At 41.4% G+C, this 26,635-nt stretch overlaps 1 protein-coding gene across 1 annotated transcript in view; it reads right to left on the reverse strand.

The window, feature by feature from the left end:
• The window catches only part of LOC122806187 (acylamino-acid-releasing enzyme-like), a 1,918,826-nt gene that overhangs the window by 1,261,332 nt on the left and 630,859 nt on the right, over positions 1–26,635 (reverse strand). The window lies entirely within an intron of this gene.

Consider the following 26,635-nt stretch of genomic DNA (forward strand, 5'->3'; position numbering starts at 1 on the left):
CTGCACTAGCCTTAGCTATATGGGTAGATTGCTCTAGCTTACTACATTTGTTAAGTGGAAGGAGTCCAGTAGTCCTTGAGAATGGCCCTAACAAAGTCTGACCTGCACCTAGAGAAGGAATCAAGCTTATAGTGCTTTGTAAAAGTATTTACAGAGTACCAAACTGCAAGTTCTAGAATTGAACCTTTCCAAAAAGCCATAGATGAAGTGAAAGCCCTGGTAAAGTAGCACTTGACCTTGCCTGGAATAGTTTTGTTAAGGTGAGTATAACTAAAAGTAATAGCCTTATGCAGTCATTTGGAAATTGCCTCTTTTGACACAGGTTGTCCTGTCTTACCTCCACAAGAAATTTACAATTGATTTGAAAAGCTGAAAGATTTAGTTCTGTCAAGACAGCACCTGAGCAGTTTATGGACACCCAAGGTATGAAACATCCTTTCTCTCTTATTCTAGGTTCAGAAAAGAAAGCAGGGAGATGGATAGCTTGGCTTAAACTGATACCACTTTAGTCATAAATGGACTGATTCTTAAAGAAACTCTGTCTATATAAAAAAGGTATGCCTGACTCACCATAACAGCTTGCAACTCATATAGTCTTCTTGCAGAGGTCAGAGCAATAAGTACAACTATTCTCCATGTTAAGAACTTCAAGTCGGCCAGGATAGTTGGTTCAAATGGAGCAAGTATTAGATTCACTAACACAAATGTACGATCCCAAGGAGGGGTAAATGGTTTACTTGGAGGTCTCTTGTGCAAACCCCCTTTCAAAAACATTTTGACATGAGACTGCAATGACAGAGGAGGATTCATTGGAAGACATGCTGAAAAGGTCCATAAATGGACCTTGATAGAGGTATAAGAAAGGGAACTCACACAAACATTGTAAAACCAGAGAACAACTAGCCCTGAATGGGTGCTAATTATATTGTTGGCACCAACTAGAAAATATTTTTTATTTGCTAATATATGATTTTCTAGTAGCAGTTTTTCTTGCCTCCATTAGTACCTGTTGCATGTACTCAGTAAATACCTGTTCCACATCCTCAGTAAACAGTTGCCTAAAAGGAATTAAGACCCTATCATCCAAGCAGTCAACTGAAGTTGACTGATGTCAGGGTGTAACAAACAACCCTGTTCTTGTGTGAGTAAATCTAGTCTTTGATGAAGCTTGTGTTAATTGCCCTAGCCAATGCTAAAAAAAAGGAGAACCACAGTCACCCTGGCCAGAAGGGAATTACCACAATGATCTTGGGGGATTCCTTCTGAATCTTAAGAAGTACTCTGGATATTAGCAGACAGAGTGAAAAATCATACAGAAATACTCCTGACCAAGGAAAATAAAAGGCAAGTGTTCCAGGCCTTCTTGCATGCAGTCCTGGAACAGAATCTGGATAGCTGATTGTTCAGAGAGGAAGCAAAGAGGTCTTCTTGTGGAACTCCCCACAGAAGGATCAAACCTTGGAAGTCCTCCTGATCTAGTTTTGATTCTGCCATGGTCCTGAGCAGGCTGTCTGCCACACAATTTTACTCAAACGGAATGCAGGATGCCTGTACAGTGAAACTGTGCTATGAAGCTATACCCCAAGCTAACATGACCATTCCTCCTGAAACTGCTCCTCAAGCAAAGTGAGGTGTCTGTGGTGACTGATTGACTTAGACCAGGAAGGGAGAAGGGCAGACTTGGACTTAAAGCTATCTTTTGTCTCCACCAATTTATTTCTCTTCCGACAAACTCCAGCACTGGGATTTGAAAAGACAAAGGGTGTTGGTGCTAAGAACAAACAGACTTCAGATACTACTCAATCTTTCCCATGTTGAGTCTTGCCAGGGGTGTCATGAGAGTCATAGAAGCCATGAGACACCAAATCTTGAGGTATCCCCTCACAATGGCCAAAGTTTGAGTAGAAAACCTTAGAAATACTTCCTGTGGAAGAAACTGTCTTTGAACTGAGGTGTCTAGTTGACATCCCAGGAACACTATCCTGTGTGAAAGAGTCAATAAAAACTTCTGAATGTTCTCTTGGAATCCCAGCTTATGTAAGAGAGATCTCTCACCCAACAGAGAGATTTCTGACACTTTGAAAAAGACTGCAAAGATAAGCAAGTCATCTAAATATGAAAAAAATGTGGGTACCCTGTAGCCTGCAGTGAACTTTAATTGGAGATAGACACTTCTGAACACCTCTGGTGCAGTGGATAGTCCAAAGAGCAAAGCAGAGAACTGATAATGTGATCCTGATATACAAAACCTAAAATATCTGAGGATGTGATGGTAAGCATCTTTTACGCCTATAATGTTGCTAGGACACTTTAAAGTGGAAAAAAAGTAACAGACTATGAAGTGACATCATTTTGAATTTTGGCACTATCACAAACTGGTTTCCAAACATTTTTTTTCTTTGGCACTAAGAACCAGGGCCTCAAGAACCAGGGCCTCAAACATCTACCCTACACAGATAGGCTAAAAGCCCTGTCCCTCTACTCAGTCTCCTACAGACTCCTCAGAGGTGATCTCTGTCTGGCATACAAAGCAATCTCAGACCCCCACCTTTCTGGGACTGGTGCATATCCGCAAATCAAGCTCCACTTGAGCAACCTGCACGTGCAACCTCAACCTGGTCTGTGACATAAATAGGACATGTTGCTGGGACAGATTTGTGTCCCAGAGACCCCCCCTTTTGTGGAATAGACTCCCTCTCCACGTAAAGCAGAGTACCTCATTAAACCTTTTTAAGCGCAACCTGGATAACTCGACGGGGAACAGAAAATACACCCCTGAGATTCCACCTGTGTCCCTGCTGGACAGTGGCATAGAGTGCTGACTTGTTGGAAACTGGGCTACATCCTTGGCTAGGCTTGTAAGGGCCTCAGGGCCAAGAGCCTAGTAACTTCTATGATCCTATGATCCTATTAAAAAAAAAAAAAAACTACCCACTTGTGAAGGAGGAACTGATTCTATCACTCCTTGGGACAGCATGGGATGAAGAACTCGTGAAAAGAAGAGAGTCTGTTCTGAAGGGTGAGGAATAACCCTCTGGAAAGGAGGAATTTCCTCCCATTGCCATCTGTAACCCTGATGAATGATATTCAGAACCCATTTGTCTGAAACTATCTGCTGCCAAATGGAAAACTGTATATTTAGTCTTTCTGGAAGAAATAAGGGGCAAGGGTGGGAGGGGGTCACAATGCCTCTTGAAAAGTCATTCAGACTAGTTGGGCTGTCCCAGGTCTTGGGAGGTTTGAGAGTTCTTTTTTGGAACTCCCTTGCCATTTCTACTTAAACATCTGTTTACCTACCTGTATTTTGTTGAGAATGTTTATTCTGCATTTTTCTAAACCTGAATGAAAAGTTAGAATCCCTTAGAAAAAATTAGAGAAGGAGGGCTGAAAGATCAAGAGAGTCCCTGGATCATACTTCACCTTTCGTCACACCTTCTGATCACCTCTGCAGCAGAGGGGCCAAAAACAATTTCTCTCCAAAGAGGAATTTAAAATCTCATTTGCATCATCATCAGGGAGGTTCTGAGACTGCAGCTATTCAATCCTCAAAACAGCACCAGTGGCCATAGCCCTGGAAGTATCAGCAATAGAGTCTCACACACACACACACACACACACACACACACACACACACACACACACACACACACACACACACACACACACACACACACACACACACACTACAAACACTGAATAGTGACATGTACAATAAAAGAAACTAAATTATTTAGAACAGATTTTTCCCACAAGAATAAATTGCAGATTAAATATTTTCATACTTTCACAATTAGTTAAAAAAAATTTAATATATGAGCCTGAAAATTAAAAATTCTGAAAATCAAAGTAGCATAAATATACATTTTTCCCCACACATATAAATAATTTTCCCTTCCCATCCTTATCAGAAAGAGAAGAATTGGAATTAGCCGAGTGTTTAGCACCAGTGTGATCAACTAAAGCTATAGCTGTTGGTTCAGGTTTGGGAACAGTGTATAAAATCGTAAGACTGAAATTTTATACATCCTACCTGCTGTTTTGGGGGCAGCTGCCTGGCTATCAGGAAAACTGCAGGCTGTAAAACAAGCATCTTCTAAAGCAGACAGAACGGGAGGAATGGGTGGGGATTCTGGAAATTCATTCCATAACAACTCAGTATTTTCTGATGGACTGAGAAACTTCAGTGTTGTCCCACTGAAAACACTGGCACATTCTAGCAATACTTTCAGAAAAAGGGAAACCCCCACAGGGAGAACCAGAAACTCAGCTCTTCTCTAAGTCTGAATCAGAAATCTGAGGAGAAAAACCCGTTTCTGTCTCTTCATCCTACTGTTCAGATTCAGAATCTTAAATCTCTTCAGGAGGTATCCCTCTGTTTTTTTAGACACTACTCTACAAGAAAGTCTAAGGAAATTTGAGAAGTAAACACACACTTAGTTTTTTGCTTCTTTTTGACAAGAAAACCTGGGCAAATCATGTTACTAATAGCAGCAGCAGCTTCCCAGGAGATGCCACAGCATTCTGACACAACAGAGAAGCCTTCCTTGTTTCCTCTGTCAGGACAGACAAAAGTGGCTCTCCCTAGCTCACTGACGGTACCCCAAAAGCTGCAGAGGACATGGCTAACCCCCAGTCCACAACAGCTGTAGGTGCTACAACAGAGGGTTCCAGGATAAAAGATGAGTGGTCTGTGGAACCAGCTTTGGCCACAGCAAACTCACCAACCTATGGCTGACGCAAATTGCTAACCTGCTGTGGTAGCAAAGTCTGTTTGCTTTACTTTTTCTGGCTAAAAGAAGGACCAACCTTGGGAGCAGTATTTTGTTCCATGGTTAAGTTGAAAATAGTGCCTCTTCCCTGGGGACACAAGCAGCAAATGCTGATAAAACCTACACATCTTTAAAAGTTACTTTTTCACAGAAAAAAAAAAACAATTTAAAACACTATGCCAGCCCAAAAGAGACAAACAATTTTTCCACAGAAAAAAGTGTTTTTCAGTTACTTTACACAACTTTTAAACTAACAGGAAAAAAGGCAGGCTCCCATTTAAAAGTATGATAGTCTTGTGCTGTCACTTGAGGACTGACGTCAGGTCGTCAGTAGTATAAAGTAAGGCACCAGACACCATTACAACAGTTTTTCTTGCCCTAACCTGTCAAAAGCCCCCAGGTAGGAGGCCAGGTTCTGGTGGAAGAACCCCACCAGTGGAAAATGAATACCAATATGTCCCTTGTAAGGGAAAGAAAACAACAGGTTAGAATGGTAATAAAAGGAGAAAGAGAAGAAAAGGAGATGGAGGGAGGGAAACCAGGACTGCAACAGTGAATACACTCGAACATCTACATTTATGGTAAGTGTACACAACTGTACTATGTTCATGCTTCACTGATGCAGTCATCACATCTGTGTTGATTCCCAAAGCTGAGGAAATGGTGGAAGCAGTCAAGGAAATTAGGGGCTGGCTAGGATGCCCTGGAAGACTGCAGAGGCAAATCCTGCCGTGGATTTGGAGAAGAGAGGCAGGTGGTAATGCTTGGTAAAAGTGTGAAGAGATGTCCAGGTGGCAGCCTCCAGAATGTCCCTGATGGGAACTCCTCTGAGGAAAGCTGCAGAGGTGGAGGCTGCTCTGGTGGAGTGTGTCCTGACCCCCTTGGAGGGAGGCTTTCCATGCTGTTTGTAGCAGAAATGGATGCAGTGCACTATCCATTTGGAAATGGTTTGTTTGGAGATGGCTTTGCCTTCTGCCCCTGTAGCAAAGCTAACCATCAATTGATCAGACTTTCTGAAGGATTTAGTCCTGTCTAGATAGAATCTGAGCTGTCTGTGCACATCTAGAGAGTGAAGACTCCGTTCCCCATTGTTCTGGGGATTAGGAAAAATGGTGGGCAAATGAATGGATTGGTTGAGAGCCACACTGGACACCACCTTGGGCATGAAACATGGGTTAGTTCTGAGGGATACCCTGTCTGCATGGACGATGATGAAGGGTTCCACAGCCATGAGTGCTTGCAGCTCAGAGACTCTTCTGGCTGAAGTGATGGTCAGAAGGAATGCTATCTTCCAGGAGAGAAATTTTAGCTCTGCAGAAGCATCTGGTTCGAAAGGGGGAAGGGTGAGCTTTTCCAATAGAAAGTTAAGGTCCCAATCTGGTGTTGGTGCCCTTCTGGGTGGCCTCAAGTTGCTAAGCTCCCCTTAGGAACTGTCTGATTAAAGGGTGTGAGAAAAGGGGCTGCTCAGTGGGAAAATGAGCAGAAATAGCAGAGGCATGAACTTTTATAGAGGAGAAACAGAGGCCACTGTGTATTACGTCAGCTAAGTAATCCAGGATGAGAGGAAGGGAGGGCTGTGCCGTATTGGCTCCCTTAGCCTGGATCCAGGTGCAGAACCATTTCCATTTATCAGCATAAGACTTTCTGGTGCTAGGACGTTTGGCCTCATGGATAACATCCAGAACCTGTTTACCGAGGTTGGCAGATTGGTTCAGGGTTAGGTAATAAGCCAAGCTGCCAAATTGAGTGTCTGCAACTGAGGATGCATGAATTCCCCTTCCCTCTAGGTCAGGAGGTTTGGAATCTGAGGAAGATGCCATGGAGGTCCTGGGGACAGGCTGCGCAGCAAGGGGTACCAGTGCTGCCAGGGCCAGTTTGGAGCTATAAGAATGGTCCTTGGTTTTTCCTCCCTTATTTTGAGCAGTACCCTGGGGATGAGAGGTAGAAAGATGGAAAGGCATAGACCGATAGATTGACCCAGGGAAAGGACAGGGCATCCACTTTCCAAGCCATGCAGTGATGCTCCCTGGTGCAGAATTTGCTGAGCTGATGGTTGGCGTGGGAGGCAAAGAGGTTGACCTTCAGGGTTCCCCATTTCTGAGTTATTAGGGTGAAGGTACTTCTGTTGAGTTGCCACTCGAGTAGGTCCAGAAGATTTCTGCTTAATTGGTCTGCCAGAGAGTTGAGACAACCTGGTAGGAATTGTGCTAACAGGTGTAGTTGCATGGCAGAGGCTGTGTGCCAAAGGGTCATGGCCAGCCTGCACAGAGGGTAGGAGTGAGTCCTCCCTGCTTGTTGATGTACTACATCACAGTGGTGTTGTCTGTTTTAATCAGGAGAGCCCGTGGAGAGAGAAGAGGCTTGAAAGCTATCAAGGCATGCTGCACAACCATCAGCTCTTTTTAACTGATGTACAGAGGGATTTGCTGTGGACTCCATTGGCCCTGTATGCACCTACCGCCCAGGTGTGCACCCCAAGCGTAGTCTGATGCGTCTGTGGCGAGGGTCTGGGCAGCAGGGGGGGTGGGATAAAGGCATTTCCTTGTTGTGGGAGCATGCAGTTGCCCACCAAAGAAAATCTTTTCTGAGGCAAGGAATTATAGGTAGAAGAGTTTCCAGGTCTTGAGAGTGTTGACACCAAAGGCTCTTTAGGTACCACTGAAGTTGCCTCATATGCAGTCTGGCATTTGGAATGAGTGGTATGCAAGATGCCATGAACCCCAGAGCTTGCAGGATCTTCCTTGCAGATAGCTGTGGCATAGTGGCTAGTTGAGAGAAGTAGGCTATCAGGAAAATGTGTTTCTCTGGAGTAAGGTATGCCATCTGGGATGCTGCATCCAGACTTGCTCCCAGGAAGATTATCCTTTGGGTGGGCACCTGTTTGGATTTCTTTTAGTTGATTGTGTACCCTAGGGAGGTTAGTAGGGTCTTTAAAAGGCCAGTGCTTGAGCAGCTTTTCCTGGCTGTCTGCCTGAATAAGGCAGTCATCTAGGTATGGATAAATCTAAATATTTCTTTGTCTGCAAAAGGCAATGGCTGGAGCCAAACATTTTGTGAAAACTCTGGGAGCAGTAGATAAGCCAAAGGGAAGCACAGAGAACCGAAAGTGTTGAGATCCTGCTCTGAAGCGGGGATACTTCCTGCATGATTCCCTGATAGGAATGTGGAAGTAAGCCTCTTTTAGATCCAGGGTGGGTAACCAAGCATTCTTGGAGAGCATGGGTAGCAGCTGTTGGAGGGTGAGCATTTTGAATTTTGGCATCATCAGGAAGGTGTTTAGAATGGATAGATTGAGGATGGAGCACCAGGTGCCCTCTTTTCTGGGCACCAGAAAAAGTCTGGAGTAGAAACCTTGTCCTATCTCTTCTGCAGGAACGTGCTCTACTGCCCTCATAGAGAGCAGGGCAAGGATTTGCTTTTGAGCCTCTGCCCACTGATTTGGTGGTAGATCTGGGAACCCTTTTGGGGTTGGAAGGGTGTGGAAGGAAAATTTGTATCCCTGAAACACAATGTTCAGAACCCAGTGGTCCTTGGTAATGGTGGCTCAGGTGCTTGAGTGAAAGGAGAGTTTTCCTCCTAAGGGGTAAGTGACGGTGGGTAGAGGGAGGGGGTGGAGGAGGTGAGTCATTGTGAGTTCTTACCATAAGGGGGTGGCTTAGAACTCCCTGGTTTTGAAGTGGAGGTAGTCCACTGCTTAGATCTCTGCATTCCCTGGGGCTGCTGTCTGCGGGGTCTGCTTCCACAGGGCCTAGGCTGGGATGGTTTGCTGGGAACAGGAAAGGACCAGTGTTTGGAAGGACAATGCCTGCTGAACTTAGGGGGAATGGACCTGCAAGAAATCCTTAACTGTTTGCATAGATTTTGCTTTTTCTTCCATCTTTTTTAAGAACTTTTCTGCCTTAGTGCCAAATAAGTTAGCTTTGTGCAAGGGGGCACTTGACATGATCTGGCAGGGGCTGTTCCTTAAGCCATGCATGCCTTCTAATGACAGATCCAGTAACTGCTGCCCTGCAAGAAGCTTCTAGGGCATCAAAACCACAGTGCACGGTGTGTTTAGTTATTTGACTTGCAGAATGCATTAACTCTTGTAAATCTTTAGATTCTGCCCAAGCAGCAAAGGAAGACATTTTTTTTAAGGAGTTCCAAGATATGTTGCTGAAATTTCAGCATATGGAACTGACAGTTTAGTGCCCTGATAGCAAGAGTAGCTGAAGTGTATACTTTTTTACCCCATCTGTCCAATGCTCGGGAATCCCTGTCTGAGGGGTGGGATTCTTAGCAGAGGTTGCTTTAATCCCTTTTGGCCCTTAAGAAATGACCTCAGGATCAGCTGTAGGATTTTTAAAAATATATTTGTGTGAGTCAGGGACTCTATAGTAGCTGTCTGTTTTTTGGAGCAGGAAGAAGGGCATCAGGAGTCAGGCTGGATTCGAGGAAAACATCCTCCATAACATCCAGGACTGGGGGGATGGCCAAGGGTCTGTGTTGTGGAAGATCTAGGAATTTAAAGTAAAGTCCTGGACACCGCTATAGGTGCAAAATTTCTTTATATTTTTCAGAAAACACGAAAGATGAGCGTTTTCGTCTAATGACTAGACTTCATCAGATAAAAGCACTGGTACCAATAACAACTTTTATACATTAAATACATTAAATCTCATTCAACAATTACACTTAATTGACATTTAATTGACATTTAAAGGAACACATCTATAAAACATTAACTTTCCTATTTTAGTGTATCATATAAAATACTAAAAAACTTGTTAATAGTTTAGATTTGTAAATTTCCACACATTTGTATGTCTTTGTACAGTTTCCCCATTGTATAATCACTTTTATAATATAACTCAAACTGATTAAACATTTTCAGCTTTTTTGTGCACTACAGATTTTATACTGATGTAATCATTGAGACCTGGTGGAGTGTTAGATTTGCACCTAAGCTGCCATAACAGTTCCCTGTACAGTAAGGCATTTTTTATATCATCCCCTCCCCTTAAAAAATCCCTTTTAACTAAGTCAATGATACCAAATTTAAATCTTAAAAAAGAAGGACAGGATACACTATGCTTATATAAAGCACTTGTTTCCTTCTGGGTCCTAATATCGTACAGATGTTCATAAATACGGTCCTTGAATGTCCTTTCAGTTTTTCCTATATAGTATGCACTACATTCAGTGCATAAAGCCATGTAAACTAGCATTTTGGACTTACAATTCCCTTTAATAAATCTTACCACACTGTTCAAGCCATTGTTTAGTTTAACAGTTGCCTCACCACAAACATAAGCACAAACGCTACATGCTCCACAAGGAGTAGTGGCCTTATATTGTAAAAATTCCCTTTTTCCATGTTCAAAGGTCCTCTTGAAATTAGTTCCCACCTTATATGTAAAAATAGGTTGTACACCCACTAACTGGTGTACCTCCCTGTCAATTTTCATTAAATTCCAATTAGTTTTAATTATATCTAAAAATGACTCTGAAAATGTATTATACTGAATAATACATGCGGCATTGTATTTTCTTCTCTCATCCATTACTACTTTAAAAGTCTGAAGTGGTTGACCTAAAAGGGCCTTATATTTAATGCCCCATTTGTCTATACCCTCATTTATAATTTCAGTGACCATTTCAACAGGATGTTCTCTCTCGATGAAACATTTATCCAGGAAGATCATTTCTTGTTCTAGATCACAATAATCAGAGGTTGTCCTGGCTATCCTAACTGCTTGACCCTTAATCAAGCTTTTCTTTTGTGCAATCGGGTGGTGGCTACTGAAATGCAAAAAACTATTGCACCAAGTAACCTTCCTATAAATGTTAGATTTGAAACCAGTAATGGTCTTAGAAATAGTGACATCCAAGTAATTAATATTATACTCATTATATGTATGTGTAAAAGAGAAAAAATGTGTACATGAATTCAAATACTCCATAAATTTGTTCAGTTCTTCTTTAGACCCATCCCATAACACAAAAATATCGTCCAAAAATCTCAGGTACAATTTGACATGGTTGTAAAAAACAGAAGGAAAAACAAGATCTAGAATCTAGAGGATCTAGAAGATCTAGGAATTCCCTGAGTCTCTTTTTAGACTGAGGGTAGTCCTGACTCTCCCATCGGAAATGCTCCCTTAAAGTAAGCAGGGTTTGTGTCAAGATTCAGTAGTGTGAAGGATTTCCTCGAAGCCGGTGCCTGCTCACCGGCTTTGGACCCATCCAAGGTAGAGACGACCACAGGATCCTTAGTCAAAGAAGGGTTTTGCAGCATACTAGACTCCAAAAGGGTCTCGGTAGCAGCCTGCGAATCAACAGAAGCGGGCGTCAATGGCTGCAAAAGCGCCTCACTGGGTACCAGAGAACTGAAGACTAGCTTAACAGAAGCGTCATTGGTAGCTTTGGACCTGTGCGGTCTGTCTCTCTCTATCTTTATGTTTTTTTGGAAGATCTGCTATCGGATGGCTTACCAAAGCCATATCGGAATTCAAGGACTGTAAGTGAAAGTATCTGGCTACAATAAGGGCCAGACGACGGATAGTTCTGGCGTTGAACAAAGCACAGAAGTGACAACGAGGGACGTCGTGGTCTGGGCCTAAACAAGTGATGCAGTAAGAGTGGAAGTCTCGGTGTGGTATTTGCTTTCCACAGGCGAGACAATTATTAACTTTTTCTGACATCGGTTAGCTCAAGAAAAAAGGATCCCCAATGGGGTACTTAGCTTCAACTTCAATTCTGGAAATGAAAACTCAGGTAGTAGCCAACCGGCACTCATGCAAACTGCTTCTGCTTTGGGCTCCACGGCAAGAAAGACTGATGTAATAGTATCGGCTGCCTTACTTTATACTACTAATGACCTGACATCAGTCCTCAAGTGACAGCAACCGACGCAGAAATACTAAGTCTCTGGTATTCGGTCCGGCTGAGGGCTACCCTGGCAGGGATAACCCAAATGTGATGACTGCAACAGTGAAACACAAAGAACATCACAAACAATTTTAGAAAATGGAAAATTTTTCCTAAAGGGAACTCATCTGGCCAGCAAAAAACAGCCCCAAGCTGACCATCAAGCCACGAAAACCTTGTAGGAGCATACTCTTTAGAAGCAGTAAAGCTCTGAAGGGCTTGGCACCCAAATTTGTGTTTTAGTCAGCTCAGCTTGAGCTATTTTGACAGTTTGGGCTCATGTAAGATGCCCTGAAACTCATTTATAGCCTATGCGAGCATAAATTACCTGAAATGTATCTCCATGGGCTATAGCCCATGTGAGCATAAATTACCTGAGATGTATCTCCATGGGCTATATGAAGAGAGACATGACTGAGCTCTGAGAATACGCATCACAGTTAGGTATCAGCCTAGCATTGAGAAGCATCCTGCTGTCTCCAAGGATGATGCCACAATATCAACAGAAAATGATCAACTTTAATAATTGACTTAGCTACTGGTGTTATTCCAAAGGGGTCAAATATTTGTCAGCCTAGAAGAACATGGTTGACAGGCCACACTGCTTTGCCACAGATGGTCTTCACCTGTCACCACAAGGCTTTTGGATATTGGCAAAACATTATCCACCCCTATAGTGCCTTTTTTAGGCATCGCCAAACAGACAAACCTTCTACAAAATGTACTCAGGATAAGCTAAAGGTATTACTGCTGAAGGCTAGCAGTCTCAATAAGAAGCTACACTACCTGAAAGCCCTCCTCATCCATGAGAATGCTGATGTCTGTGCAGTAACTGCAACATGGTTTAAAGCCATGGAAAATCATCCCAGGAGTGCATGGCTATAATGCCTTTTACATGTTCCAATCACCCACCGCACACGAAAGGGTAAAAGGTGGTGGTGTATCTAGATACAAAAAGGATAAGCACACTTGAAGAATGGTCTGACAATATAAGATGCTTGAACTACAAACCATAGGAAAAATCCATTACCATATCTTTGCTAGTTACAGGTCCCTCACCATGAACCAGGAAACCCATACTTCATACCTGAATTTACTAGAATCACTTATTATTCAGCCCAGTACCATACTCATGGGTGATTTCAACTACCTCTCCATTAACTAGGAAGCACACATGACCAATAACATGCAGGCCCAACAATTTTTAGACTTTGTCAATGCAAATGCTCTGGAGCAGCTAGTTTGCACTTCCACTATAGGGTACAAATATCCCAGACCTGGTACTCACAAATATGGAAGAGTGACACACCCCACTCCCCAAGTGTGAAGCCCTCATTGGTTAGATCTAATCACAAAGTGGTTTCCCTTGAAATAAGTATAAAACTAGACACCTCCGCCTAACCCCAAAACCTTAAAGAACTTTTCTAAGGCAAACCACCTCCTACTTAAGTGATGGTACGGCTAGTTTCCAAGCACCCCCAAACCCAGAAAACACAGAAGCCTATGCAGAGGCATACACAAAATCCATGTATGACCATATAAACAACTAGACAGAAATGGTAGTACCAGACTGAAATAAGCCTAGGACAAACCAAAAAATAAGCCACCCTGGTGGACCCCCGATATAAACACGTTGTACAACAAAAGAAAGAAAATATTGTCTAGAGGTAACACAGAATGTGCAAAACAGAGTGAAAACTCTCTCATTAGTCTAACTAAACAAGCAAATCAGAGGACTATCCAAATCTTCAAAAGCAAATTTTGAAGCAAAAATAGCCTTCCAAGCTATAAGGCATTCTTCAGTTATGTCCGTAAAGGTGAAGATGCTGAGAAAGAACAACTGTTTCAGGAGAGTGCTAGCACGTACAGTGTAATATGTCAGTGACCATCTTGAAATACTTCTTTTTTAATCTGCTTTTATCAGGCATGTGTAGAGTTTAGATGACAGGAAGGGCTTACTAATACAGAACTTGATCCCTTTGGTCCATTGCTAAATGGACACATGTAAAGAGAAAAGGCATAGGTAAGACAGACTGCTGACACTGAAGGAGGTCGTGAGACTGCAGTGGTATCAGCTGTCTGAGTAGGTAGCCAGCACAGCTATCGGACAGATGAGATGGCCTTGCCTGCCACTGAAGTCAAATGCCTGTCTTGGGTTCATTAGTGGAGTGTCGGTCCTTACCTTACTTTTTCTCTTTACATGTACCCATTCAGCACTATGTTGGCTACACCAAGAATGTGTATATTTACAATCATATATGTCTACATGATAAAACAACTGATTCTGAATGCTGTACACATGTACATATATTAGTTTTATTAGGACTCAGGTTATGGAAATTATGATTTTTTTCATATTTTGGGAAATAACTTTGCAAGGGAGCATGTCGGGGTGCCAAATAATGCCTCATTTTGAAGAGAGTATTGATGGTTCCAACGTTGTTGTTGTGTCTTTCGGCTTTTCCCGGTTAGGGGTCGCCACAGCGGAACTTTGGTCCGCTAATGATTGGTAGTTGATTTTTACGTGCCGAGTTACCAGCCCTGACGCACAACCTTCAACGAAGGTACGCCCATTCACGCATGTCTCCACGCAGAAGACGCTCTAGCTGAGAATCGAACCGGACAGCGTCTTACTGTGAGGCGACAACGCTACCGCAGCACCACCACCACGGTTAGTATTGATAGTTCCAACATGGTAAAATAACTGTGCCTGTAAGTTGTACTCATGTGCAGATATCAAAGTTTGTTTCGGACTTGGTTTATGGAAATTATGATTTTTTTTTCATATTTTGGTAAATAACTTTGCAAGGGAGTATCTGAATGTTTTAAGTAATACCTCATTTTGAAGACAGTATTGATAGTTCTAACATGATAAAAGAATGGTGCCTGTATGTTGTACTCGCGTGCAGATATCGAAGTTTATTTCGGAGTTGGGTTATGGAAATTATGATTTTTTTTCATATTTTAGAAAATAACTTTGCAAGGGAGCATATCAGTGTGCCAAGTAATACCTCATTTTGAAGACAGTGTTACTACTTACAACATGGTAAGAGAACTGTGTCTGTGCACTGTAGACATGTATAGATATCACAGTTTGTTTAGTCTTGTAGGATTATGAAAATTATACATTTCCAATACTTCTCATTATTATGCCCATATCTTTGCAATAGAGCATGGTGATCACACAAATGATGCATCATTTTGAAGCTGACATGTAGGTTCTGTCGGTTACAGATGATGAGATATTATGCTTTGTTTATTTATCAATTATGAGAAATATAAAATATCTCCATAAAGGAGCATCACACAGTAATGGTTAAGGTTTCATTTTAAAGCTGACATTCATACTAACAAATTAAATACAAATTCTATGGGTCTACATGGTACATTGACCAAGAATATTGTGCTTTGCTTTTCCAGAAAGGTAAAAAATATGAACAATATCAACATTCCTTGCCAAATATTTAATAATGACTTTGATATGCACTGTCAACATTTACACTGTTGGAAAGGTCAGTGTCTTCTGAACAACTTTTGCCTTTACATTTTTAGTCTAGCGCTTATAGTTAGAGTTATGAACATTTGTTTTCTGTATGGTATTAGAAATGGATTTTCTGAAAATGAGCTCAGGCTGCACTGTTGTTCCTATGGTGGAATTAAGCAGGCAGCTTTTTCTGAGCTGCTCCGGAGTGAATGAGTTAAGGAGCAATCCTTGCCAGATCATGTTAAAGCGAAATTACAACTGCCTGTTTGGCAACAAGGCAGAAGAAGTTCTTAAAAAGATGGAGGAAAAAGCTAAATCTATGCAAAAAAGATTTTTTACAAGTACAACCTCCAAAGTTAAGTAGGCATTGGCCTTCTAAGAGTTGGTCCTTTCCTGCCTTTTCCAGACCTTCTCAGTCTAAACCCAAATTCAGCAGAGCTCCCAGGCTTCAGTCCCAGGGTACACACAGGACTAAGCAGTGGGGGGCCTCCACTTCCAAATCTGGGAGTAATAAAACTCCCCCTATGGGGGAACACTGTGACTTGTTTTCCACTGTATGCTATTTCTCTGGATGCATGTACTATTCAAAAACAGGCATCCCCTAGTAGAGCTTTAAGTGACTACTTCCCCTGAATATAAAAAGGTCTGTCTTCATCACGAGGAAGAAGAATGGGTAAGTATCAAATAACCTAAGCAACGTTATATAAACTATTCAATTCCTGCCCTTTTTAAAAAAAAAAAAATGTATTACACCATCACTTACGATATAGGCAGTCATACATTTATATAAATTAAAACAAATGTAAATGTGAACTTGTTAATACAGTTTGATTACTTTTATATAAATGTTAATTTGTTTGTGGCATAAGTGATAATTCAATAAAGGCGTTAAATAAAAGAGGAAGAAGAATGGGGACTGGTCACATTAATAATACACATGACCCTCTTATAAGCAGGCACTGTACACTTTTTTGTTATACAGGAGAATATTAGCCATTCATATTATATGTCAGGAGATAATGAGCCCCGTAAAAGTGGGCAGAGCCTTTCATATTACATGTGATAGACTGAAAAAAGTTCTGTAATAAAGCTTTCATACTTGGCTTCAAGGAATACGAGTCCCACTGATGCAGACACAGCCTCTCATTTTACATGTGTTACAAAACAGACTAAATAAAGTCTAGTGATAGCCTCGTAAAAGCAGGCATTTTCAATGATCAAAGTGTAAACCACACTATTAGATGGACCTGATGAAGCTCAGACAAAAGTGTTTTCATAAATATAGTTCTACAGTTGTAGCTCATAGTGCATTGTCATTTTTTGTTTGTTAGAAGTTAAAAATAAAACCTTTTACCTAAGCATGAGGTTCCACAAGCTGCTGAGCTGGTAAACCCTCATGGGTCCTTCAGGAATATTCAAATAAGGTACCAACCTCTAAGGTTTGGGACTGGCTCCTTGTTTTCCATCTCCCAGATTTTCCTCCAATCAGCTCCCATGAAACCTCCAACCATTGTCTGTAGCTACCTGTAAATAACTGACCTGTTGAATGTAATGTATTAGAACAAGAAGGCTCGTCCATCTACCTGTTTAACTGAATAAACTACTGGAAACTTCATCGAGGTGTCTTTATTCCTCCCACAGGGATGGCAGCAGACAGAGAGAGAGAGTCTCTTAGATTTGCCAGCTAAAGTGATTTTAATCCTTTATACTCTGTTTTAGTATTTGGGTATACAGTGCAGATGAGTACTTTTGTGAAGCATGGTTACTCCGGCTGCAACCTTTCCTGTTCCTGCATTAAAAAATTCTGTTGCGGTTTGGAGTAACTTTGGCATCAGGAATGTAATGTTTTAACCATGTTTCTTTAAGAGCCATAATTTCAGGGGAGCAGTACTTGTATACAAGCATGAACCTTTCTTTTGCTCTGTGATGAGTGTCACTGGAATGGTGTCATGTGAAGATTTCTTTAGCCAATGCCTGTCTGTAGACTCCACCTCTGAAAGGTTGCAAGCGGTAGGACAATCTTTGAGCTTTAACTGGCAGCATTGAGTAATATTAAGATGTCTGTGAATGTCACATATGATGTTCACTGGAAGAAATTACATAGTTGGCAATGATCTTTTATTTTCAAATCCAATGAATAGATACTTCACAAACTTAGAAAGCTTCTGCTTTTTATTTCAGCATAAAACATGCGCACTTTCTTGTGACAGCTACAAGGAGGAACTCTAAGAAATGTTACTGCAGAAAAGAAGTAGAAGTAGGACTGGAAGCAGTCAGCATGAATCTTATTACGCACATGGAATGCAAGTGTGGGCCAATATAAATGTGGCCCTTACAGACAGGAATTCAGTAATCTGCAATCAGCAGGAGTCTTAATCAGGCACAGGGAATCCAAGTGTTGGTCTCACTATAGGAACTAATTATGCAGAAAACATCTCCATTAATAAAGACCTGCTTTAGTAGCCTTTATGAAGTAAAATCTTTTTGACTAAAAGTGGCTCTGTATAACTCAACACATTTTAGTTGATTTGCAGGGTGTTACACAAATAATGTGGACCATGGAAAGGAAAATCTACTATCTTTCATGCAATTTGACATATAAGTGGCCTTCAGGCCAAGGAATCAACTGTGATATATATATATATATATATAAATTACATAACTCAAAGACATTCAATAAAGGTAGGAGTAATACAAAATAAAATACTCTAAGAAAATAAATAAAACTGAGATCAACATGGCTGAAAATGAACTATAAACTTTAATAAAACAGAAAACGTGAAATAAAAGGTAAGCGCTTTCATAGATACTCAATCTGCTTCTTCAGACCATATAAATACTACTAAAGGATGAGCATTTAAAAATATAACAAAGTCCATTCATTGAAACACATGCAGTCAGCTGACTCATGAATGAATCAACCAATCAAGTGTTCACTATGGGCCTAGCCACAAAAAGTGTAATTTAATGACATCTGGGGAGGGATTTCAATACTGGCTTCAATTAAATTGTCTCATTCAATCCTGGAGCAAGGTGTGCTTGTAAAAGAAGTATCCAAATAAGTTCAAGACATCCTGTTATTATTATTCTGATCTCCACCCCGCACATTCAGTGAAGTCAGCTCCAGCACAAAAAACCTGAATGAGTAATCACTACCTCGTTCCAATACATGCATGGCCAGGGCATTAGTTACTTTCTTTTTATTTATATCATTTATATGCTCCATGACCTTTTCTTTTAGCGAGTAATTCATTTTACCAACATACAAGGCTCTGCAGACAGTACAGGCTGCATAATAAACCAGATCTTTACTCTTACAGTCAGCATAAAAGTCTATCTCTATTATAAAACCAGTATTGGGTTGCAGAAATAAGGTGTTGTTAGAATATATTTACATGCTCTACAAGTGCGGCATTTAAAAGTCCCTTTTCGAGCAGAGTGAACTGTAGTCTCTGTAAAGTTATTCCGATAGCATAATTGTCATTCAAGGGAAAGGTTATTCCTAAAACAAAAACTGGGATAATTATCAATAACCTTTCCGATGTCAGGGTCAGCTTGTAAAATAGACCAATTTTTTTCAAAATATTACATACTATGTTCATATCACTTGAATAGGTGAGACCCACCCTATTCTTACGACATATACCAGCAAAAGTACTGTCTCTAATATTATCATTCCTAAATCTCAGAAAAGTAGGGCCTTCCATCACTACCCCCCATACAAAGTACCTTATTCATGCAACATTCAATCTCATGTAATTTATATCCTCGAGCTAAAAATTCATTAAGAAGTCCAAAAGCTGGAACCAGGTCACTATCATCATCATATAGCCTCATTATCTGCAGGAATTGTCCCTTCATATCATTTCTAGTAATATGACCAGGATGCATACTGGTTCTGTGTGACAGGGTATTCCTCTTACAAGGTTTCTTGTAGAGATGAGTGTGGCAAAGTTCCCCTTGCCAACTGTAACATCGAGGTCATCTATACTTCCATGAGAAAAGCAACAACTAAACTTAAAAAAATTCAGTTGTCTTGTATAAAAATCAATAAAACTATTCAAGCTCTGTTCTGTTTTTTCCATACAAGAAAGATATCATCCACAAATTGCCTGTAGAAAAGAATATTCTCCACAAAAACATTATTATGTAATACATACTCCTGTTCCCAGCATGCAAGGGCCAGGTTAGCATAAGTATTGATACATGCCATGCCTATCACAAGTCTTGTCTGCTGGATGTAAAAGTCATTGTTGAAAACAAAGATATTATTTTCGAGTATAAGTATAATTAATTCACAAAGCAAATTGACCTTACTCACTGGTGAGTCAGTACTGTAACCAAGGAATAGCCTCACACAATCAATGCCCCAATCATTGAGTATCACTGTAAACAGTGAAGCTACATCTAGTGTGACAAAAGCATTCCCATCATATTGATCATACCACGAAAAAAAAGGCCTCTAAGAAAGACTTAGTATCTTTAAGTACTGTCACTGCCTTATTGAGTGCAGGTCTAACAGTCATCTCTGCGAAGATTGGTAGATATTCTGTGACTCAGCCATGGCTGGATACAATAGGATGCATAGGTGGTCACACAGGGTCTGTATGTACCTTAGGTAAGCCATACAGTATTGAAAAGCTAGGATGTTCAATGTAAAAATATTCATGAATTCATCACTAATCTTGCCAGTCATAAGTAGGTCAGAGACTAACACATGTACTTTATCAATAGCGGCTTTAACTAAATGTCCAGTGATCTTGACATCATTCAACATGGAATTCATCTGTTCAAAGTAGAACTGCTTATCCTTAATTACTACTCCCCCACCTTTATCTGCTGGTTGTATCTCAAAGTGGGAGGCAGATCTTAACTCTTCTAATGCTGCAACATGTTGCGGTGTCAAAGTATAAAAAGAACGTTTATGTTTAGTTGTCAAGGAAGAACATATCTCTTCTACATAAATACCCACAAAAGCTTCAAATCCCATCCATGTGAATGGGAAGTGAAGGCAAAGAGAAATACACCTGTCCATGTAAAGGAGATGGTGTCTGTCCTCCAAGCTCCGTTCTGTGGAGCACTTGAGCAGTATTTTTTGAGTTGCCTACTTTGCTATGAAGATAAAGGTCTACTTTTAGCATACTCCACATGTGCCAGTTGAAGAAACACTTCCCCGTTGAGCATACACTCATTTGATGTAGGGTTGACATGTTGAGGGAATCTTCAAGGTTGTTTTCCCTTCCTGGCAGGTACTGGCCCAAGAAATTAAGGCATGTCTCCTGTGCTAATTTCCAAACATGCATGGCCAACCTGTGCAATGGGTACAAGTAGGTGACTCCCTGTTCGTTGATGTACCACATGACCATGATATTGTCCATTCTGATGAGAATAGTAGCCATATTCTACCAAGCCTTGAAGGCCATTAGTGCTCTCAAAACTGTCATCTCTTTTGAGAGTGATGTGCTTTGGTAAACCTTCCACACATACTTAAACAATCATCTCCCCTGTAATGACTCCCCAAGGCCAGGATCAAACTGTCAGTTGTCAGGACCTGGTGCCCATCTACAGATGTCAAGGAACTCCCTGACTGCTTTGGCATGCCCTTACCCATCACAGCAACTCCTTCTTAATACAGGGGAGCAGGGAATAGGGGTTTACAGTCTGTGCTGATGCTGAAAACAGATCTTGAGATCCCACTGCAATTTCTTCATATGAAGTCTGGTTAGGGGTACCATTAGGATGCATGAAACCATGTACCCTAGTACCCTGAGATATCCCCTGGCAACAATTGTAGTCTTCCTTGAGATGCAATGGAGCATTGCAATAGGAACAACATCTTGTCCTGTGGAGGATAAGACTTTTGCTACCTGGAGTCTAACTCTGCTAATAAAAAGGTTACACTAGTTGAAGGTTGGAGGTGGGATTTTTGAAGGTTTATAAAGAAACTTACCTTTGAGAGGCACTCCATAGTCAGCTAGAGGGATGCGTTTATCTCTTCTAGAAAGTTTGCCTGAATAAGGTAAATGAGGATGCCCTTAGTCCTATAGTAAACAATCACTGGAGACTAGCATTTTGTGAAGACACTGGAAGCAATGGACAAGACAAAGTCAAAGCAGAAAACTAGTAGTAAGAGATCCTGTCTTGAAGTATATCAGCTACCTTTGATCCTGTACTATGGATATGTGGAGGTAGTTACCTATGAGGTCCAGTGTAACCATGAAAGACTCCAGTAGGACCAAAGGAAAAGTTCCTGTAAGGTGTACATTTTGAATTTTGGAGCAAGTAAAAATGTGTTTAATTTGGAGAGGTCTCAAATACTCTTCCATGAACTTTCTTTTCTTGAGAACAGGAACAACTTGGAATATAAACCTGTTCTTATCTCTTTATATACTTGGTACTGGTTCTGTGGATCCATGTCCAGCAGTTCTAGGATTTAAGCCTGCACCATTTTTCATTGGTCTTTTGGTACTGGGTAGATGGCTGAGAATTTAGACAGTTTTAAGAATTGCATTCTGTAACGTGACCTTACCAGATTTAATACTCATTTATCTTGGGTAATGCTGAACTAGTAGGAGTAAGCAAGATATATAGTCTGCCTCCTAGTTTTTCTTGGTGGAGGCAAGGGGTTGGGGTAGACATTTGGGGTGACTAGGGAGGTGCTGTGCTGTTTCAGAGCTGCTTCCTGCTCAACTCCTGAGGCAGGACCAAGCAGGCATTGCTTCTAGGTTGGTTAGCCACTTTTTGGTGTATTTTCCTTTCCTTCCCCTCTTGTACTTGGTCTTTGTTTGAGAAGGGGAAAATGACCAAGCTTTGGTATGAAAAGTCCTACTGAACCTAGATGAAGAGATTCGCAAAAAAGTCATTGATAGTATGGCCTTTGCCTTTCATTCATTTTCTGGAAGACACATTCAGCTTGGGGCCCAAACAGGAAATCCTTACCCAGGAACACATCTAGGATTTCTGCTTTCACATACTCGGACAGAGACCATTCCATTAGAAGAACATGCATCCTAATGACAGAGCCCTTGGTAGCTGTTCTTCTAGATGCTTCTAAAGCACCAAAGTCACATTTAAGGGGGTGCTTGGCAACTTGAGAGCTGGCATTACACAATTCCAACAAGTCCATTTGAAGAATCCTACCTTCAACCCCTTCTACCTCAAGTTTCATCTGATGCTGGGGACTCTCCTAGCATTTAATCATATGAAACAGTCAGTTCCGAGCTCTCTCAGTCAGGATAGCTGACGTATAACTTTTCTTCCAAACATATCAAGGGTAATGCTCTCTCATTTGGCAGAAGATTCTCTGAACAGTAACCTTTGGAAACCTTGAATTCTGAAGACACCACATAAGGATCTACCAGTGTTTTTTTTTTTTTGTACAGGTACTTGTGGGAGTCTGTAAAAAAAAAGATTTGTAAGGATGACTCCTAAATTATATCATCCACTACTTCCAACACTGGAGGAATCGTCCTCAGCTTTGGCTCAGGAAGACTAAGCAACTATCATAATCTCCAAGATTGTGGCTATTCACAAGCCTCCCAATTAAAGGACTCTCTTTTTGTTTAAAGTCTTCCCAAAGGGAAGGTTCTCAAGTAGTAGGGACAACTTTAGGGTGTTATTTTCTGTTATGGGGGTGAAAGAGCTGTTTCATTGACAGCATTGTCTTCCATATTTCTTCAAGCTTCTTAAATACTTGTTCAGCCAGTGTTATAAACAGTAGTGCCTTCTCAAATGGGGCATTGAGAAGCTGTGTTTTCACATGATAAAACCAGCACATTTTATCTCAAGGTTTTGTCCTCTAGCTTTTCATCCTTGTCCATAATTTGGATTCCTTGAAGCATTAGCATGTGAGTTTCATATTTTATAGCTCTGAAGGCCAGGGTGGCAGAGGTATAGATCTTCTTCACAAACTGGTCAAGTACACCACTCTGCTTTTCATTGGGAAAAGGAGTCTTAGTTGGAACTCCAACAGATCCCTGTCTTGAATCTATGAACAGCATAGCTTGATCACCATTTGGGTTATTATACGGGTACTTGAATCCACAACTCTGTAAGAATTGTTGGAACTCTTGGGGAAGAGGACTGGGAATCTGGGCCCATAGATATACTGGTGAATGTATTCTCCAAGGCTTCAGTCATTAAGAGTCTTGGCTTTGATTAACCTAAAAATACTCCATACAATTTCTGGTCATCTAAACAATCTTTATGTTCCCACTTGAAGAAATCCTTCTTCCTATTGATGGTGTCCCCAAATGAGAAATCTTCAGATAGGGAGGATGATAAGGAGTCTTCAGTGGCTGTTATCTAAGAGACAGAAGACATCCCCTCCACATAAGCCACTTTAACCATGTCAGAATCAGATTCAGATTCCTTGGAGGTGCATGATTCTTGTTCCTTTTTAAGGCTGGAAGTTCTGACACTGAAGGTCACTGTGATAGTGATGAAAAGTATATGTGCATGAATCGTGCCATCCGAAATAGAACCAAGATGCTCTCCTCCGAAAAAAGAAGCCAATCTGAGCAGTCCCCTGCCATAACAAACTATACAACAGAAGGAAGAAACTGTTGCAGAAAAGAGGAAAATCCCAGGATGCAAAAAACTCCCTTACCAGCCTCAGTAAGAAGCTGAGATCCCTCATAAAATCCTCAAAAGCTAGTTACGAAAATAAAATTGCCAAAGATTACAAAGACAACCACAAGGCATTCTATAGTTATGTCAAGAATCTAAATGGCAATGCTCAGATCTGCTCTGAGGTACAACAAAATGGCATTAAATATACTGATCCCATGGATATTGCCAATATCATGGCAGATCGATTTAGTGCCAACTTCACCCCCCCCTCACCCCCTAAAAGGCCCATCTCAATACCAAAAGATTGCCAAATTCCATTAATCATGGTCATACAGGTAGAAACCGCACTCTCCAAAGCTAAGAATACAGCATCCATGGGACCAGATGATATCCTGGGCTGTGTACTACATGAACTACAAAATAAACTGGCACCTCACCTAAGTGTCATGTTTAATCATAGCCTCACCTCAGGCTTCGTGCCCACTGAGTGGCGCACAGCTACAGTTATCCCACTCCACAAGGAGGGATCCACCTTGGATCCCGGGAACTATCGTCCCATCAGTCTGACGAGCCTGATCTGCAAGGGCATGGAACGCATTATCATGGAACTTATAAACAAAGACATTGGCAACCTTCAAACACTGGACCCCACCCAGTTTGGGTTCGTGAAAGGCCGATCTTGTCTCTTGAACCTGACTGACTTCTTCGAATCAGTCTCCAAAGCTGTGGACGAGGGTAAGGCGGTCCACACAGCCTATCTGGACCTCGCCAAGGCCTTTGACACCATCCCCCACTCTGGAATCATAGATAAACTTACTAAGCTGGGCAAAAATTCCTACATCACTCGATGGGTTGCCAACTGGCTTACTGACAGAACCCAGACTGTAAAAGCAGCCGACTCCAAATCCAGCTCCAGACAAGTGACAAGTGGAGGACCTCAGGGTTCAGTCCTGGGACTGCTCGTTTGGCATCTACTTCTCTGAAGTACAGGCCAACACTAAGGGACTCTGGCTAACAAAGTTTGCAGATGACTGCAAACTGGGAGCCATTATTGAATCCCCAAATTATGTGGATATTCTACAAAAGGGCCTTATAGAAACAGATGCTTGGTGCCAGAGCCATGGGCTCAAGCTTAATGACAAGAAATGTATAGTTATCCCCTTTGGGAAAGAACATGTAGCCATGATTTACCACATAGGTGGCAGTACACTAAACACCGAAAGTGTGATGAGAGACTTAGGGACACAGGTGGACAGTGGTCTCACCTCCGATAACCATGTCGCCACAACAGTCAGGAAATCCTTCTATGTGGCACACCTCATCACTAAGGGCTTTTCATCCAGAAAATGGAGGTCATTGTCCCACTGTACTCATCCCTCCTTAGACCCATTATAGAGTATAACACCCCATTTGGTATATACCTCACAAGACATCTGCAACAGCTGGAAAGGCCGCAGAAATACCTCACTAAAAGAATCACAGGCTTAAAGCAGATGACATATGCTGACCATCTAAAAAAACTCCAGCTATACTCTGTGGCATATCGTCTACTCAGAGGCGATATCTGCTTAACATACAAGGCTATGTCAAACCCAGAGCTGTTGGACATGCTCCACAAAGAAATTCCAATCCCTCAGAGCCACACGCTCTAGGGATCAAAACCTTGTCATCACAATGAACAAAACATGCTGGAGGGATGGGTTCCTGACCCAGAGACTCCCCATACTCTGGAATAGACTGCCCATAAATTTCAAGCAGAGCATCTCCTTGGCCCTCTTCAAAAGGAACCTTGATGATTGGATGGGAGATAGGAAATTCACCCCGGTGATCATATCAGTCACCCTGCTAGACAGGGGTCCAGGGAAGTAAATATTGTGGGAAGAAATATCCAGGGAATTGTTATGGCTAGGCTTGTATAGGCCCTATGGCCAATAGCCTAGTACCAACCTATGAACCTATGAACCTATGTCCCCAGCCGCCATCATTAGATCTATGGGGAGGCCTGCAATGGGGATTGGCTGGCTAATGCTAAGGTTAGATGACAGACATACATGTTTTAATTGAACCACAAAACAACAACAAATAGTAAAAACCACAAGCAAGTGACCCAAAATGAAACAAAACAGCATAGATGATTCTCCTGTGAAGGCATCAGCCGAGAAGTCAGAGGAACAATAAACGCTGTTTTGCTTCATTTTGGGTCACTAGCTTGTGTTTTTTATTACATGTTTTAATGCCTTGTCTTCAGTCCCAGGTGGATGCCAAGGACTTCAATTTTCAAACCACAGACATCCTCATTTATCAAAATCTAGGGGAATTTGCCCTTACAATCAGTTATCACAATACAGGTGTTAAAGACATATGCCCGTGGAAGGCATCCAAACTGAAAGGCTGTTGAATGGCTTTGGCTTGACAGGACATACTTTGACATTAAAGCATAGTGGCCTCCTGTAGGACTCTGCTTCAGTTTAAGAAGGTATCATAGTTGAGGACTTCAAAGAGACCACACTAGACCCAACATTGTTAAGCTTAGGGAGGCCTTGAGAGTCGATAAACATGTTGTCAGGCTCCCTTCTCTCTTAGGAGCTTCTTTTCATATTTTTTAATGTTTGGTGTCCATGGATGACTTGGCTGATGCCATGGCAAGCCTCGGCCAGAAACATAGCTTTTCTGGTTCAATTAGGTCTAGACAGATTTTGCCCTGCACTTGGTGATCTTCTAGTTGAATTTAACACAAAGATGACAAGAGGCACTGCCATGCTCCTTAACTAAACAAAACAAACATTGAATGTGATAGTCTTTATGAAATATCTGCTTTCTGTAAGAAACTCACTTGTTAACTTTAGAAACTGACATCTATCCCTGGTGTGCAAAAAAATCCTATTCTATAAACAACAGACAA

The sequence above is a fragment of the Protopterus annectens genome, chromosome 7.part0 (genome assembly GCF_019279795.1).
Source record: "Protopterus annectens isolate FY-2018-M chromosome 7.part0, PAN1.0, whole genome shotgun sequence".
Lineage (NCBI taxonomy): Eukaryota > Metazoa > Chordata > Ceratodontiformes > Protopteridae > Protopterus > Protopterus annectens.